This window comes from Bicyclus anynana, chromosome 13 (genome assembly GCF_947172395.1).
Source record: "Bicyclus anynana chromosome 13, ilBicAnyn1.1, whole genome shotgun sequence".
NCBI lineage: Eukaryota > Metazoa > Arthropoda > Insecta > Lepidoptera > Nymphalidae > Bicyclus > Bicyclus anynana.
Genome location: NC_069095.1, coordinates 1,733,630 through 1,749,508, shown reverse-complemented (window position 1 = coordinate 1,749,508; position 15,879 = coordinate 1,733,630). Strand labels below are relative to the sequence as shown.

Here is a 15,879-nt window from a genome sequence, read left to right as displayed (position 1 = left end):
TTTATTCTTTACAAGGTAGCTTTTGACTACAATCTCACCTGATGGTAAGTGATTTTGAATTATTTTATTATCTACGTGATATTGAGTTAAGTAGCGTCTATTAATACAGGCCGTAGACCACTAGATAAAATATAATTCCCTACTGCGACTTGAGATCACTTAGTAGTTAAACACTAGAGCGACAGATGTCTAGGTGATTTCGCTTTCTATCCTGTGCGTGGCTCTTGAATGGGGATGAGGTCCTTTGTTACGAGAGCACTATCGATCTCGTAGCATGCCCGAGGGGCTGCACTTTGTGATAGTACAACATGAATTCACGAGTTTTTTTTTTTTAAAGAATATTTGCCATATCTTTTTAAATATGACCAATATTCCCATTGCCCTCCAACTAGTCGGGAAAGACTGTATTAGGAGTGAGTATGACAATAGACCAACGGGGCGGGGATCGAACCACCACCCCTCGGTGATGAATCCGACCGCTCTTACCGTTGAGCTATTGAGGCTCTAATATAAAAAAATGTTCTAGGCAAAGTTGTACATCTAGCTTAAAAATGCTCATTTAATAACGATTCTAAAGATGTAAGATTAGTACATTATTTTTAAACATTTCGTCACAATTGCTAATTTAGTACCGAAAGGGGTTGATTATGTAAAAATCGTTTTAACTTAAAAACCGAGAAATTTCGGCTAATATGGTATTGCGTTATTTTAGTAGGCCTTGATGTCAGCTATCACCTTGTAAACGTCGTAATATTTACGGGACACCCTGTATATACATTATATCATTGTACATGTTGTGTATATAGTAGACTAGCGGACGCCCGCGACTTCGTCCGCGTAAAAATTGATGTAAACTTCTCTACCTCTACCTTACCCTGCTCGTAAACCTACCCAACCCTACCCTACCCTACCCTACCCCTACCTTACTCCTACCCTACCGCTAACGCTAACCCTTCCCTCCCCCCACCTTACCTTACCCTAACCCTACCCGTAACCTATCCATACCCTATCCTACCCTACCCCTACCCTACCCCTACCTTACTCCTACCCTACCGCTAACCCTAACCCTTCCCTACCCCTACCTTATCCCTACCCTAACCCTACCCTACCCGTACCCTACCCCTACCCTACCCTACCCCTATCCTACTCCTCCCCTACCTCTACCTTGCCCCTACCCTACACTACCCCTACCTTACTCCTACCCTACCGCTAACGCTAACCCTTCCCTCCCCCCACCTTACCTTACCCTAACCCTACCCGTAACCTATCCATACCCTATCCTACCCTACCCCTACCCTACCCCTACCTTACTCCTACCCTACCGCTAACCCTAACCCTTCCCTACCCCTACCTTATCCCTACCCTAACCCTACCCTACACGTACCCTACCCGTACCCTACCCCTACCCTACCCTACCCCTATCCTACTCCTCCCCTACCCTATACGTTCCATATCCTTCCCCTACCTCTACCTTGCCCCTACCCTACACTACCCCTACCTTATCCGTACCGTACCCTACCCTACCCTACACTTTCCCTAAATTACCCCTACCCTACCTCTATCCTACCCCTTCCCTACCTCTATCCTATCCCTACCCTCAGCAAAATTGGTCCAGCCTTTTGTGCGTGGTGCAATGACCAAAAGACTATAATTTCCCAAGCGACTTCTATGCTAATACTATAAAGATGTAAAGTTTGCGTGGTTGTCGGGGGTAATCTCTGGATCTACTGGACCGATTTGGAAAATTCTTTTACCAATAGAAAGCTACATTATTTGCGAGTATCATAGGCTATGTTTGGTCCTCATATTCATACGGGAACGGGAACCACGTAATTGAAACCGCGGGGCGTCATATAGCGGCATTTCTGCGACTTTCAGAAATTTTGTATTATCTCCGAAACTATATAACTAATTAACATACTGTAAAGGGCAAATCTTATCTCTATAATATCCTTGTGATTATTAAATAATTTATTTTGATAAGGATTTAAGTTTAGTTGTGTAAATAATGACGTAAACCTTAGTTTAAAATTTAAATAATTTATTAAAGTACTAAAAGTACTATATCTGCTAAATTATAAAAGATAGATATATGGTGTCGCGGACTTTTTTGTAGAACTTTTAAAGGTTCAAAAAGCCTCCATACATTTATTTCAGTTATGCGTAATGGTTGAGGCAGCGCATGCGAATAAGTAAGTTTTTCGGTCTGACCTGTAAGAGAAAACCCGCGATATCTCAGTAGTTATATATGCTAGAAATATAAAATATAGCCTATAGCACTCCCCGATAACGTAGCATTCTACTGGTGAAAGAATTTTTAAAATCGGTCCAGTAGTTCCGAAGATTACCCCATTTCAAAAAATTGTTACAAACTTACAAACTTACAAACTTACAAACTTACAAACTTTACCTCTTTATAATATTAGTATAGATATATTATAACGATGTTGACTTCGGAATGCGGTTATAAAAAAATATTTTTCGAATCTGAACGCGTTGGTTTGGTCTCATGAGTTTGTTAACATACAAGTAAATATGCTTTTTTTTACAACGTTTTCAAAAAAGTAATTATTAGCGTTCCAACGTTATCAAACAAAATAAGTGAAAAAAATAAATTGCTATTAACAGACGTACCTATAGTTAACAGAATAGTTACGACCAGACTAATAATAATAATAATCAGTAAAATTAAAAAAAAATTACTAATAAATAAATGAGAGAGAAAATCATAACAATCAGTAGTAGATATAGGTAGGTAGGTAGGTAGTTTTCGGCGATTTAATCAAATACAAAAAATTTGATTATAATTAAACTAATTACATCTAAGTCGCTTCTTGGTGGCAAGAAATCTACCGATCTAAAAATGAAGTGAAAATATTAAGTTGCGTACCAATCATTAAACACGTACCTCAGACGTAATTGGAATATGTACGTATTCAAGTATTCCAACCGACGCTTTTGTAAAGGAAAATCATCGACAATCGCCACCGAAGTGCGTACGCGGAATTCAAAGGGCGTTCTAGAGTGGAAACCTACATTCTAATATCCGTTCCCCACGTCATTATTCTGAAGTGCACTCTCCTCCCTCACTGCAACACGTTATAATTATTTGGAAAGTTTTCTGTATTAATGCCAGGAGGGTACGTTATCAAAGGTCTTTGTGTAATGTTTACTGTTAAGCGTATCGTCTTGAAAACTTGCGCGATGAATATTACATGAATTAGAGGTAATGAGTTTGTCGTTGAGGCTTGTGTGTGCGTTGGTAATTGAATATTGCCGAGTCAACGTCTGCTGGAGTATCAAAGTGTGTATGAGAACCTACTATATACTATACTATATATAGCATTGGGTAGTGACCCTGCTTTCTGCATCCACGGCCGTGGGTTCGATTCCCACAACTGGAAAATATTTGTGTGATGAGCATGGGTGTTTTCCAGTGTCTGTGTGTATTTATACATTATATAAGTATTTATATGTAGTATATAATTGTATATTAATATTATAATATCAACTATCTTACCACCCATAACACAAGCTATTCTGTATGCTTACTTTGGGGCTAGATAGTGATGTGTATTGTTTAAGTATATTTTATTTATTTTATTTATTTACTATGAAAACGTTTTGATGAATTTATGCGTTCTGGCAGAAATATAAACTTGTATGTATTCCAAATATCTCCGCTTCCATCTAAAACTGCATCGTCATTTAACATCAGGTGAGATCGCAATCAAGAGCTAAATTATTATAGAATAAAAAACAGGCCAGTGGCGTATTAATTAAAACCGTTTCTGAAAGAACCACGGAAAAAACCGTCTGAAAATACTTACTATTGGTACTAGGAAGTTGTTGTTGGCCACAACCTTATATGAGTACCTACTATGAAAACTTTTTGACGAATCTGTGTTTTGGCAGAAATATAAACTTGTATGTCTTCCAAATATCTCCGCTTCCATCTAAAACTGCATCGTCATTTAACATCAGGCGAGATCGCAGTTAAGTGACGTATCAATTAAAGCCGTATTTGAAAAGACCACGGGATAGAACCGTCTGAAAATCCTAAGACTTTATGATTAAACGGCTTGAGTTATTGCGTCACTGTGTTGGCACCGCCTTCAAAGTGATGAGAAGGTAGCACATACGTTATTTTACGCTTTTTAGTTTATTTTTGTGCTTTTAAAGTCGGTTGTAAAATAGGTTAAGAAATTACGAAGTTATGATGAAACAAACATAAACAACGTGCGTTTTTAGAGACGGCTTTGAGAGAGAACCTCCTCCTTTTTCGAAGTCGGTTAAAATCATTAATATTATACATGATTGATATTTACCTAAACTATTCATTGGTAATTTAAAGTTCTATACTTTCTGTGATTCTTCTTTCAATGGGTTTATTCTTTTGGCTATTAATTTATGTTTTAAATCCTTTTAATTTGGTACTATGATTGAGTTACAATTCCATGATCCGAGATTTTTATGAGTACAGCCTCGCATGAAAACTATAAGGTTATTCATTTTGACGGCAAGTTGGTAGAATATTTATTGAAATTTATTGTTTGAACCTAAGTTATTTAAAACTGTATCTAATTTATCAACTCCATCCATTTCAATATAATTCAATGTCAATTTGATGTAAGGATTTAAAAGGTTCTGTATTTAACAAGGAACCCTTGCCTATAGTTTTGCCGCTTTTGTCATTCCGTCTATCTCTTAGCGGTTTCGCTCAGAGACTATTGGTACTAGAAAGCTGTTGTTTGCTATGGGACAATAGTTTTATTAATCACGCCAATATAGTGATATGAAGAAAACTTGAAAACTGACTGAAGATGACCTACGTCTTTTTTCATCTAAATCCATGGTATAGAGTATTCGTTGGATACAAACTCACAAGCGTTTGGACTCAAGAAATACAACAAATAAACAACAACTTTAAAGTAAAGTAAAGTAATTCAGTCACTAAGTCTGCCTGCAAATAGCCCACATTCGTAGTAAAGTGAACGTACACCTCTAAATGCAAATTCACTAAATATATTTGTGGTCCAAAATTATCCGCTCCAGTTTCAAACTTCTAAGCCGTTAAGATCCCAACTTAGCTAAATGCACTAGAAGAACACATAATAACCGTAAATTTAGGCTTCAGCATACGTATTCAGGTTGTATAATAGTTGTGGAGCCAAAGTTATACTTAGTCTTTTAGCATCCATTCGCACGAGCGTTTTATCTGGCGTTAAAAAAGCATTCAAAAATTGTATGAATTACCCAAAATTGAAAATGCAACACTGCTCGAAAAAAACGTCGCGTTTTAAAAAGCTGACGTGTGGACATATCTTGGGAAATTCAACTCCGTTTAAAAGCGCTCGTGCAAATGGGGGCTTTAATACCTATTCAGTCTATTGAATGCCTGTTCTATCTTAGATTAGTTTTAAAATTATTATTTAATTTTTTTTTTCGTGTTGAGTAAGTGCCGATGGCTCCATGTGGGACCACTATGGCGTCACCGGGGGGTTTGGGCGAGCGCAAAAGCATCACCTGATGAGACCCGAAGGCTGAAATAAAGATAGAGGACGGAACGATTCTCTAAGGGCGTCTCCTATGAGACTTGGACCTCGGCTTAGAGGGAGGGTTATTATATTATTTAACAGTTATGTCGCCACTAGGTCACACAAAAACGAATGACATATACAATATTGTGCGTTCTATTTTTGCTTTCAGCGTCAAAGTTGAGTGAAATGATGGGATGATCTTCATACAAAAAAAGCTTTACCAATGATGTTAAATACCCAACTCAATGTTAGTTGTGGTCAACACCGAAAGTTATTTAAACAATTAATACCTAAATATCGTCTACAATATCGAGTTGTGTGTTCAGGAAGTGTATATATTTATGTATATATATATATATATTTTTTTATTCTTTACAAGTTAGCCCTTGACTACAATCACACCTGATGGTAAGTGATGATGCAGTCTAAGATGGAAGCGGGCTAACTTGTTAGGAGGAGAATGAAAATCCACACCCGGATTTCGGTTTCTACACGACATCGTACCGGAACGCTAAATCGCTTGGCGGTACGTCTTAGTCGGAAGCCTCCCACCAGCCAGACCTGGACAAATTAAGAAAATCTCAATCTGCCCAGCCGGGGATCGAACCCGGGACCTCCGTCTTGTAAATCCACCGCGCATACAACTGCGCCACGGAGGCCGTCAAAATTATTTTTTAACTATACATAAATATATAATGGAATTAAAGACAAAAATGTGCATGTGGGCGCTCGTTTTTTAGGGCGTTGACTATTCATTGACCCGTTTACTTGTTACTATAAATGCGTTAGAACGTTAAAAGAAAAGTTCATTTTACTGACACAAATAACAGAAAAAAAAAAATAGTTCGCAAAACATCATGAAAGGGTCCGACTACTACCATTGCACAGGGAAATGCAAAGTTTTACGCCGCTCGGCATATTCATGTTACACTTGACTTTGCGTTGGAGCTACGTTTGTTTTAATTACTGCAAAAGTCTCTGTGAGGCTGGTTTTAGAGTCACGCTGACAAGACGCTGATCATCGGCGCTGACAGACGAAATAAAGACAACCCACCACCTCCCATGGCCCCTTTGCAGTCATTCGGGCCGAATCAGTGGGAGGGCGGTGTCTTCAAAATCAAAATCAAAATAAAAAATCATTTATTTCAAGTAGGCTCAGTTTACAAGCACTTTTGACACGTCATTTGACTATTTGTAAAGATTCTACCACCGGTTCGGAAGGCAGGTTCTGCTGAGAAGAAACCGGCAAGAAACTCAACAGTTGCTCTTTTAAAAAATCATACAACATTGTAATTTACAATTAATGACAACATTACAATTTCTTATAGTTTACTTCCTGTGTGAAGGTGGAAGCTGATCCAACGGCCTCCAAGCATCTTTATCATTAAGGAACTCATCAATGTCATAGTAACCTCAACTAATAAATGTTTTTTAACACATTGCTTAAAGCTATGCATTGGCAGGTCCATCACAGCCTTGGGGATCTTGTTATAGAAGAGTACACCCAAACCTACAAAAGATTTTTTGTACTCTTTGGAGATGATATGCAGAAATAACTAACTTATGCCCGTGTCTAAGTAAGACGTGGGTTTAAATCTCCCTTTCGCTTGTACAAATTAATATTTTGTCTTACATAGACTATACTGTTATATATATATATTGACAGGCTACTATTAGTATACCTATTTCTTTAAGCTTTTGACGAAGGGATTTGCGTGATTTTAATTAATATATTGCTCTTTTTTAAACTTCGCGTGTTGTCTTCGCTGTCAGACGAAATGTATGAACTCCTAGGGAGCGTTTCAGAATAACGCGTAGCTGTCAGCGCCGACGGTCAGCGTCCAGTCAGCGTGACTCTAAAACCAGCCTAAGGGAGAAACTTAGGAGTTTTGTTTTACTGATTGCGTCATTGGTCTAGACATGTTCGCTAGACTCTAGTCATCTTCAGTTACGACTTATGAGTTGGGCCTTAATTGGATTTCATTTCTTTCCACAGATTAATCAAATACGTCGGTGTTGTAGCCGTTCCAAATACAGAATTCAAAAACGAATACATTCTCGAGTCAGTACGACACGAAGCGTTGCATCAGTCATTTTCAATATTATTCAAGAAAATTGGCGTCTTATGTTTTTAAACATTTTAAAAACCGTTAATGAAAAGTAAATAAACAAGATGGAGCATTTTTTTATTGGTAATTATTGATTATTTATATTAATTTATGTTATTGTTGTTAATATTAAATTTTGAAATACGAATTGACGTTCGGGTTTTTATGGGTTTCAATGGCTTGACCACAGTGCTTGTAAAAACTCAGTCTGGATCATCTTTACTCTGTATAACCAACTCTAGATAACCAACATTTGAAGTCGTCGTCATCAACCCATATTCGGCTCACTGCTGAGCTCGAGTCTCCTCTCAGAATGAGGGGTTAGGCCAATAGTCCACCACGTTGACCCAATGCGGATCTGGTATGCAGGTTTCCTCACCATGTTTTCCTTCACCGATTGAGACACGTGATATTCTTAAAATGCACACAACTGAAAAGTTGGAGGTGCATGCCCCGGACCGGATTCGAACCCACACCCTCCGAAATCGGAGGCAGAGGTCACATCCACTAGGCTATCACGGCTCTTTGAAGTAGTACATTTGAAGTAGTGTGGCGCATATAGCTCAAAGTCACGGTCGCAATATAGGAGATAGGAGGTCTATGCCCTGTAATCATTTCAACAGGCTAATTAACCAACTTTGATATATGTTAGATATTAGTTAGGCATATTAGTACACGAAATTGAGATATTATAGATTTATTTATATTTTGTATATTAGATTGCATCATCACTTAACATCAGGTGAGATTGTAGTCAAGGGCTAACTTGTTAAAAATTAAAAAAAAAACGTATTCTTGTTTTAAATTCACGTCTCCCTATGACTATAGTTTCAAGCATCGGTTTATTAGTCGTATATTAAAGGCCCGTGCACACGAATTCGCGATATCGCCAAGTTTAGCAATTCCGGAGCTGCGAAGTTCCTACCGCATGGAATATTCATATCGCATTCGACTTTGCAGGTCTGCCACGACGTTTTACTTACCCAGACAGTGACTACGTGCTGGCATAAGAGATGGTGGCATTTATGCAGGACAGAAACAGCAAAAAGGTATACACGAAAGGTAAATCTTTATTCTTTTCCTGTATTTTTACTAAAATACTTGTTTATGTGTGCACAGTGCAAGTAATAATGAACGTGCCTTTGTTGCACTAAAAACACCAAAAGAAATTAATTTAAATACTAGTGGTCGTCCTTAACTTCGTTAGCCTGTAATTCAGTTTTTAATTAATCCTGCGGGAGCCATGGATTTTTCCGGAACAAAAAGTAGCCTTGCTCAATAAGCACCTTTAACTACTAGTAAAAGTCCCGTTCCTGAGGTCCAGATATACTAACAGACAAACAAAATTAAAAAACAGCTCTAATGTGTTTTATTCTCTTGTAAATATTATCTACTCGGGACAGCTATCTTGAAATCACAGACAGATGAAAAGTGAACTGAAAAGCTGGAGGTGCATGCCCCGGATGGGATTCCAACCCACACCCTCCAGAATCGGAGGTAGAGGTCATTATCCACTAGGCTATCACGGTCAAAAATTTATAGGTAAACACGGCATTCATCATTAGTATCAAAAATTCAGTTTTACAAATAAATTGAATTTGAAAGGGTAAATGTATTTACAATTTAGTCAATTTTAGCCACCACGAAACTGCAAAGCGTGTCGGTGCCGCTTATGGTGATAATGTCAAATTTTTTAATGACAACTGTCATATGTTAATGATAGGTTTTCCCCTAACCCCACATACTAACCACTAGACCAACGAATCATGCAGGTACTACCTTATGCTAAATTTATTTTAAATCAGCGTTATTATGAAAAAGTAATAATAGATCGATGAAATCGTTAGACGTTTTCTGCCGCCAGCTCTGAGTCTACATGAGAGAGAAACTAATTGCAATATTCGTCTGGTGCTCCTGGAACTTACATCCGAGTTCTGATCTATTAAACTTTAATTGTCCTTGTACTGATAGTGTTTACCTATTCCGTGGGTGTGAATTTAATTACTTAGTCGAATCTTCGCACTAGTACTCATGCATTAGGAATAGGAAACGAACGCTTTGTGTTCTGTGTGCATAGTCAAATAAATTTCATTAATTAATGTACGGCTAATTTTAGAATTTATTGGTATGAGAGTATATTTTAACCAGTTGACGCTGCGCGGTTTCACCCGCGTGGTTCCCGTTCCCGTAGGAATACGGGGATTATTAATATAGCCTTCCTCGATATATGGGCTATATAACAATTTTTCAAATTGGACCAGTAGTTCCTTAGCGCGTTTAACCAAACAACCAAATAACAAACTCTTCAACTTTTTAATATTACTAGCGGAAGCCCGCGACTTCGTCCGCGTGGAAGTCAGTTTTTCATAAATCCCGCGGGAACCATGGATTTTTCCGGGATGAAAAGTAGCCTATGTGTTAATCTATACTTATAATAAATCTGTAGAGAGGTCAATTCTGTACATGAAATATATTTCCAAAAGAACTATCAGGGGGTGATTAGTAATAATCGATACTGATGCCAAAAATTTAATCAGTAAAATTTTTGTCTGTCTGTCTGTCTGTCTGTATGTTCTTTATAGAAACAAAAACTACTGGATGAATTTTAACGAAACTTGGTACAATTATTCAACATACACGTGGGCAGGTTATAGTATACTTTTCATTACGCTACCATCAATAGGAACAGAGCAGTGAAGAGAAATGTTGAGAAAACGGGAGAAGTTACTCAATTTTTTAAGATTCCGTCGCGTGTACAGCCTTAATGGTTAAAGCTACATAGAAATCATGTATGACAGAAATGTTCTCCTTATCTATAAAAACACATATATATGTCTATCTTTTATGGTTGACTCACAATAACACGTGTAACTCCCGATAGCTTAGCAGTTCGGAGCTTTCTAATTTTATTTGTCTACTCTTATGTTTATAATACTCATCACTTATACCAAATAAGAAAGTTAACATTATTACCTATTCAATAAAAAAAGAATCATAAAAATCGGTAAAGAAACACCAAAGTTATACATGAAATACGATAAGCCATCGCGCGTGAATTCATGCTTTAAGGACTTTAAGGATTATTTTTGTGTAACGGTTGCCGCGCTCGACGCGACTCGCGGTGGGAGGAATAAATAAAGAAGTGCAGCCTTAATGAGAAGGGTAGGGGTAGGGTAGGGGTAGGGTAGAGGTAGGTTAGAGTAGGGGTAGTTGAAAGTTTACAAAGACTTTCACGCGGACGAAGTCGCGGGCGTCCTGTTCTTTTCTTTTCTTCATGTTATCAAGATTAAGACTAAGACTAAAAAAATTCGTCAGCTAATGCTCCTATCATAGCCTAAGTACGGAGCTTATTGTGGTGGGACCGTGATGGTTTTGGAAGGTAGGTACTTAGCAGGTTTCCAGGAGCGCGCACAAGGTTTCCAACTAGGGTAAGCATTCTACATACAATTTTTTTGAAAACACTTTACTAATACAGTTCGCAATCAGTGATAGTATACTATAGTACTGCAGGCTTACACTCAATAGCCCAATTAAAAAACGTAATTTTGATATTTTCTACTGAATATCCTAAGGTACGAGTATTTATCATTCCTTTTCTTGAAGCACTTATAAGTAATGCCATTAAAAAAAATAAAACAAATAATAACGTAAAAAATTCAGTGAACCGTTATTCAAAAACTGAATGCACTGAAAGTTCTGTTTTTATTGGTACAGCGGCATAATCTGGAATTAGTTTTACGTTCACAATTTGCTGAGGTTGTAAAAAAGTCGCAAAGATATAAAAGTTGTAACTGCATATTTTCAAAGAACGGGGAGTAAAATTCGCAATAAAATGCAGTCGGGTATAACGCTGTTAGCGATTAGAAACAGTGCTGTAAACAAAATCTATGTCTAAAGTTTTTTAACATATATTTTTTAAAGAATATGTATTTGCTATTATAAGAGTCATGATAGTCTAGTGGATATGACCTCTGCCTCCGATTCTGGAGGGTGTGGGTTTGAATCCGGTCCGGGGCATGCACCTCGAACTTTTCAGTTGTGTGCATTTTAAAAAATTAAATATCAAATGTCTCAAACGGCGAAGGAAAACATCGTGAGGAAACCTGCATACCAGAGAATTTTCTTAATTCTCTGCGTGTGTGAAGTCTGCCGATCCGCATTGGGCCAGCGTGGTGGACTATTGGCCTAACCCCTCTCATTCTGAGATGAGACTCGAGCTCAGTAGTGAGCCGAATATGGGTTGATAACAACAATGTATTTGCCATATCTTTTTAAAATATGACCAATTTTCCCTTTCTCCTCCAAGTCGGGAATGATTGTATCCGGAATGGATACTACAATAATGCAGCTGGGATCAAACCGCCACCTCTCTCTCAGTGATGAGAACGACCCAACAATATTACACTATTTGACGGCACTGTGGCTTGCGCGGTGGATTTAGATGACGGAGGTCCTGGGTTCGATTTCCCGGTGGGTCGATTGAGGTTAAGATTGGTCCAGTTCTGGCTGGTGGGAGGCTTCGGCCGTGGCTAGTTACCACCCTACCGGCAAAGACGTACCGCCAAGCGATTTAGCGTTCCGGTACGATGCCGTGTAGAAACCGAAAGGGGTGTGGATTTTCATCCTCCTCCTAACAAGTTAGATCGCTTCCATCTTAGACTGCATCATCACTTACCATCAGGTGAGATTGTAGTCAAGGGCTAACTTGTAAAGAATAAAAAAAAAGACATACCGCTAAGCGATTTAGCGTTCCGGTACGATGTCGTATAGAAACCCAAAATGGGTGTGGATTTTCACCCTCCTCCTTTCAATCAAGTTAATCCTTCTATCAAGTTAATCCGTTCTTACTTACCATCACCATTTGCTGAAAGAACGCCTTTCATTTCAGTTCAATTTCATTCAATAAACAGGTCGTGCAAAACAAAATAAACAGCAGGAATAACTTAAAACATCTATTTTGCAGTGTATTTAAGGTAATAATATAGTATAACTAGCGAACGCCCGCGACTTCGTCCGCGTGAAACTCGATGTATACTTTCAACTACCTCTACCCTACCCCTACCCTCCCCCTATCCTACCCCTACCCTACGTTGAATTTATTTCCTGAATTTCCTTTGGTATAAACCTCACGGAGCCCGAGACCTTTCCAACGAATGCTAAACCGTGGAAATCGTTTCGTGCGTTTTGGAGTTATAGCATCAGGAAGGAAAACCCGACTTATTTTTATATATATAAAGTATAATAGTATAATGTCACTGTGGCTATGTATATCCGTGGTGTCACCTGGATCGAGGTAGCAGCTGAAAATTAGCGCCGCTAGGCCAAGTACTTTACTTGGTTTATGCGGCACAATGCTGAGCAACCTTTTTTCAAGGTTGTGTTAAACATGACGAAGTGGTTTTTGATGCTTCAACTACTTTAGTTTTGATTTTCAATTGATCAGGTGGTTGAACCATCAAACACTACAATAGTGCTTACTTAGGCATTGTGGTGTATGGCACAATTTTTTAAATAAATGTTTTTTCTTTCTTTCTTTCTTCTATTTGAAAAAATATTGTTTTCATATTTTTTATAAATTCAGAAAATTTATAATCTTTGTTGATTATATTGTAATTATTTTCATACATTATACATTAATTTTGTGATCTAATTTTATGAAGAACAATAAAAAGTATAACAAACTCTTTGTCAGGTGTGGGGTTCGAACCCACGCTCCCTCTCGGGAACCAGAGCTTAAATCTGGCGCCTTAGACCACTCGGCCAACCTGACTTGTTTTCATTCTACGAAAATATCAGTACATTTGCGTACATTGTGTACATTATAAGCTATTCACTGTAAATTTTCATGACAAATACGCATAATTAATACATTATACTTGTATTACAATGGTATTTATGTATTTGTATTTCAAAATCAATTACAGCGAAGTCACAATGCATAATAGGTATTTCTGTCTCTTAACTTATTTTATATAGGACTAGCGGACGCCCGCGACTTCGTCCGCGTAAATTTCGATGTCAACTTTACTACTGCCCCTACCCTACCCTACCCCTAACCTACCACTACCCCAACCCTACCCTACCCAACCCCTACATCTACCCTACCCCTACCCTACCCTACCTTACCCTACCACCACCCACATACCCTACCCCAAACCTACCCCTACCCTACCCCTACCTTACCTACACCCTACCCCCTTCCTACCCTACCCCCATCCTACCCCTACCCTCCCCGTACCCTATCCCTTTCTTACCCCTATCCCACCCGTACCCCTATCTCACGCCTATCCTACCCCTACCCTACCACTTCCCTATCCTACCCGTACCTCTACCCTACCACTACCCTACCTCTACCCCTACCCTACCACTACCCTAAACCCGGCCCTAAACCTACCCTACACTACCCCTACGCTTCCCTACCCGTACCCTACCCTACTCTATAAATTCTCTATCTTACTCCTAAGCAAAATCGGTCCAGTCCTTCGAGAGTGGTGGTATGACCAAGAAAAATAGAGACTTCTTTGCTAATAATATAAAGAGGTAAAGTTCGTGTGGTTGTAGGAGGTAATCTCTGGATCTACTGGACCGATTAGAAAATTGTTTTACCAATAGAAAGCTATTTACGTTATTTGCGAGTGTCATAGGCTATGTTTGATCCCCATATTCACACGGGAACGGGAACTACGTAAATGAAAGTTCCGGGCGTCATATAGCGGAATTTCTGCGTCTTTTAGAATTTTTGTATTATCTCCGAAACTTTTTAAGTAATTAACATACTGTAAAGGGCAAATCTTATCTCCATAATATCCTTGTGATTATTAAATAATTTATTTTAATAAGGATTTAAAGTTTAGTTGTATAAATAATGACGTAAACCTAAGTATATAAAATTAATAAATTTTAAAACACAAAAGGTACTATATCTGCTAATATATAGAAGATAGATATATGGTGTCGCGGACTTTTTTGTAGAACTTTTAAAGATACATAAAGTCTCCATACATTAATTTCAATTTTACACAATAGTTAAGGCAGCGCATGCGAATAAGTCTGTTTAAAAGGATTTTCAGTCCGACCTGTATGACAAAAACTGTGATAACTCGGCTAATATATATGATACCAATATAAAATATAGCCTATAGCACTCCCCGATAATGTAGCATTTTTCTGGTGAAAGAATTTTTGAAATCGGACCAGTAGTTCCGAAGATTACCCCATTTAAAAAATGTGACAAACTTACAAACTTACAAACTTTACCTCTTTATAATATTAGTATAGATGTATTTTAATTTATAATTAATAATTAAAATTCTAATCATAATTTATCTTAAGTTTGCCTAAAACTTATTATGAAAATAAAATATAAGGAAATATCAATACAACTAAAACTACAAAATTAAAAAAAATTAAAAAATTTGCCTTTGTTACTTAAAATAAATAAATTATTATTATATAATTACTATTACTATGTTTCAAAAATGTCTTCTGAGACTACTGTATATTTATTAAATAGATTATTTACTAAAAAAACCTTTTATAACCATTAACCATTAACAATGCGTATAATTATAAATTTTCATGACAAATACGCATTACAGGATAAATGTTAAAAAATGAGAAATACATATACTTTGAAGAATTAATAATAAAAATACGTAACGTTTTAAATGTATTTATAAAACTAGTATTTTATTTACTTTACCATCTTTTTTCATTATTACAGGTGTTAAATTAATTACAATAATGTAAAAATGTAACAACTATGTTAATCATTTAAAATCAAACAGATTGACTATGTTATCCGCAGATCTATATTTACTTTTCATTTTACCAACTGTTCGAAAGGCCGGTTCAAATGAATGTATTGAATAACTATACAACATACCTATATTAAATTGATATAAATTCAACGATATTTTAGTAGAAAATCTTTGTACAAATTCAATATCGCATATAATGCGAGAAAACGCCACACTTTTGTAGTATCCACTCAAAACAATCCACCCGAGGTTGAATTCAAGTTATTCTTTTTTGTTTCACATCTTTACATCGCGCGAAAATAATTTCCGGCGAAACAATTACATTCGCAATTAAAAGCTGTGCCCGAGTTGTGGAATGCGAGCAATGCTAGGTCTCCGCATTCGCTCCCTGGCCGGCATACGTGCCAGTAAATGACTTGTGCTGTAAAACCCGGATTATATTATGCCGAATTGTTGTAATTGTTGTACTAA

General features: G+C 37.4%; 1 non-coding gene across 1 annotated transcript; it reads right to left on the bottom strand.

Moving 5' to 3' along the window:
- Positions 1–13,334: 13,334 nt before the first annotated feature.
- Trnal-uaa (transfer RNA leucine (anticodon UAA)) lies at positions 13,335–13,418 on the bottom strand. Its single transcript has one exon. It is a non-coding gene; the product is annotated as a tRNA-Leu (tRNA).
- Between the last annotated feature and the right edge of the window lie 2,461 nt (positions 13,419–15,879).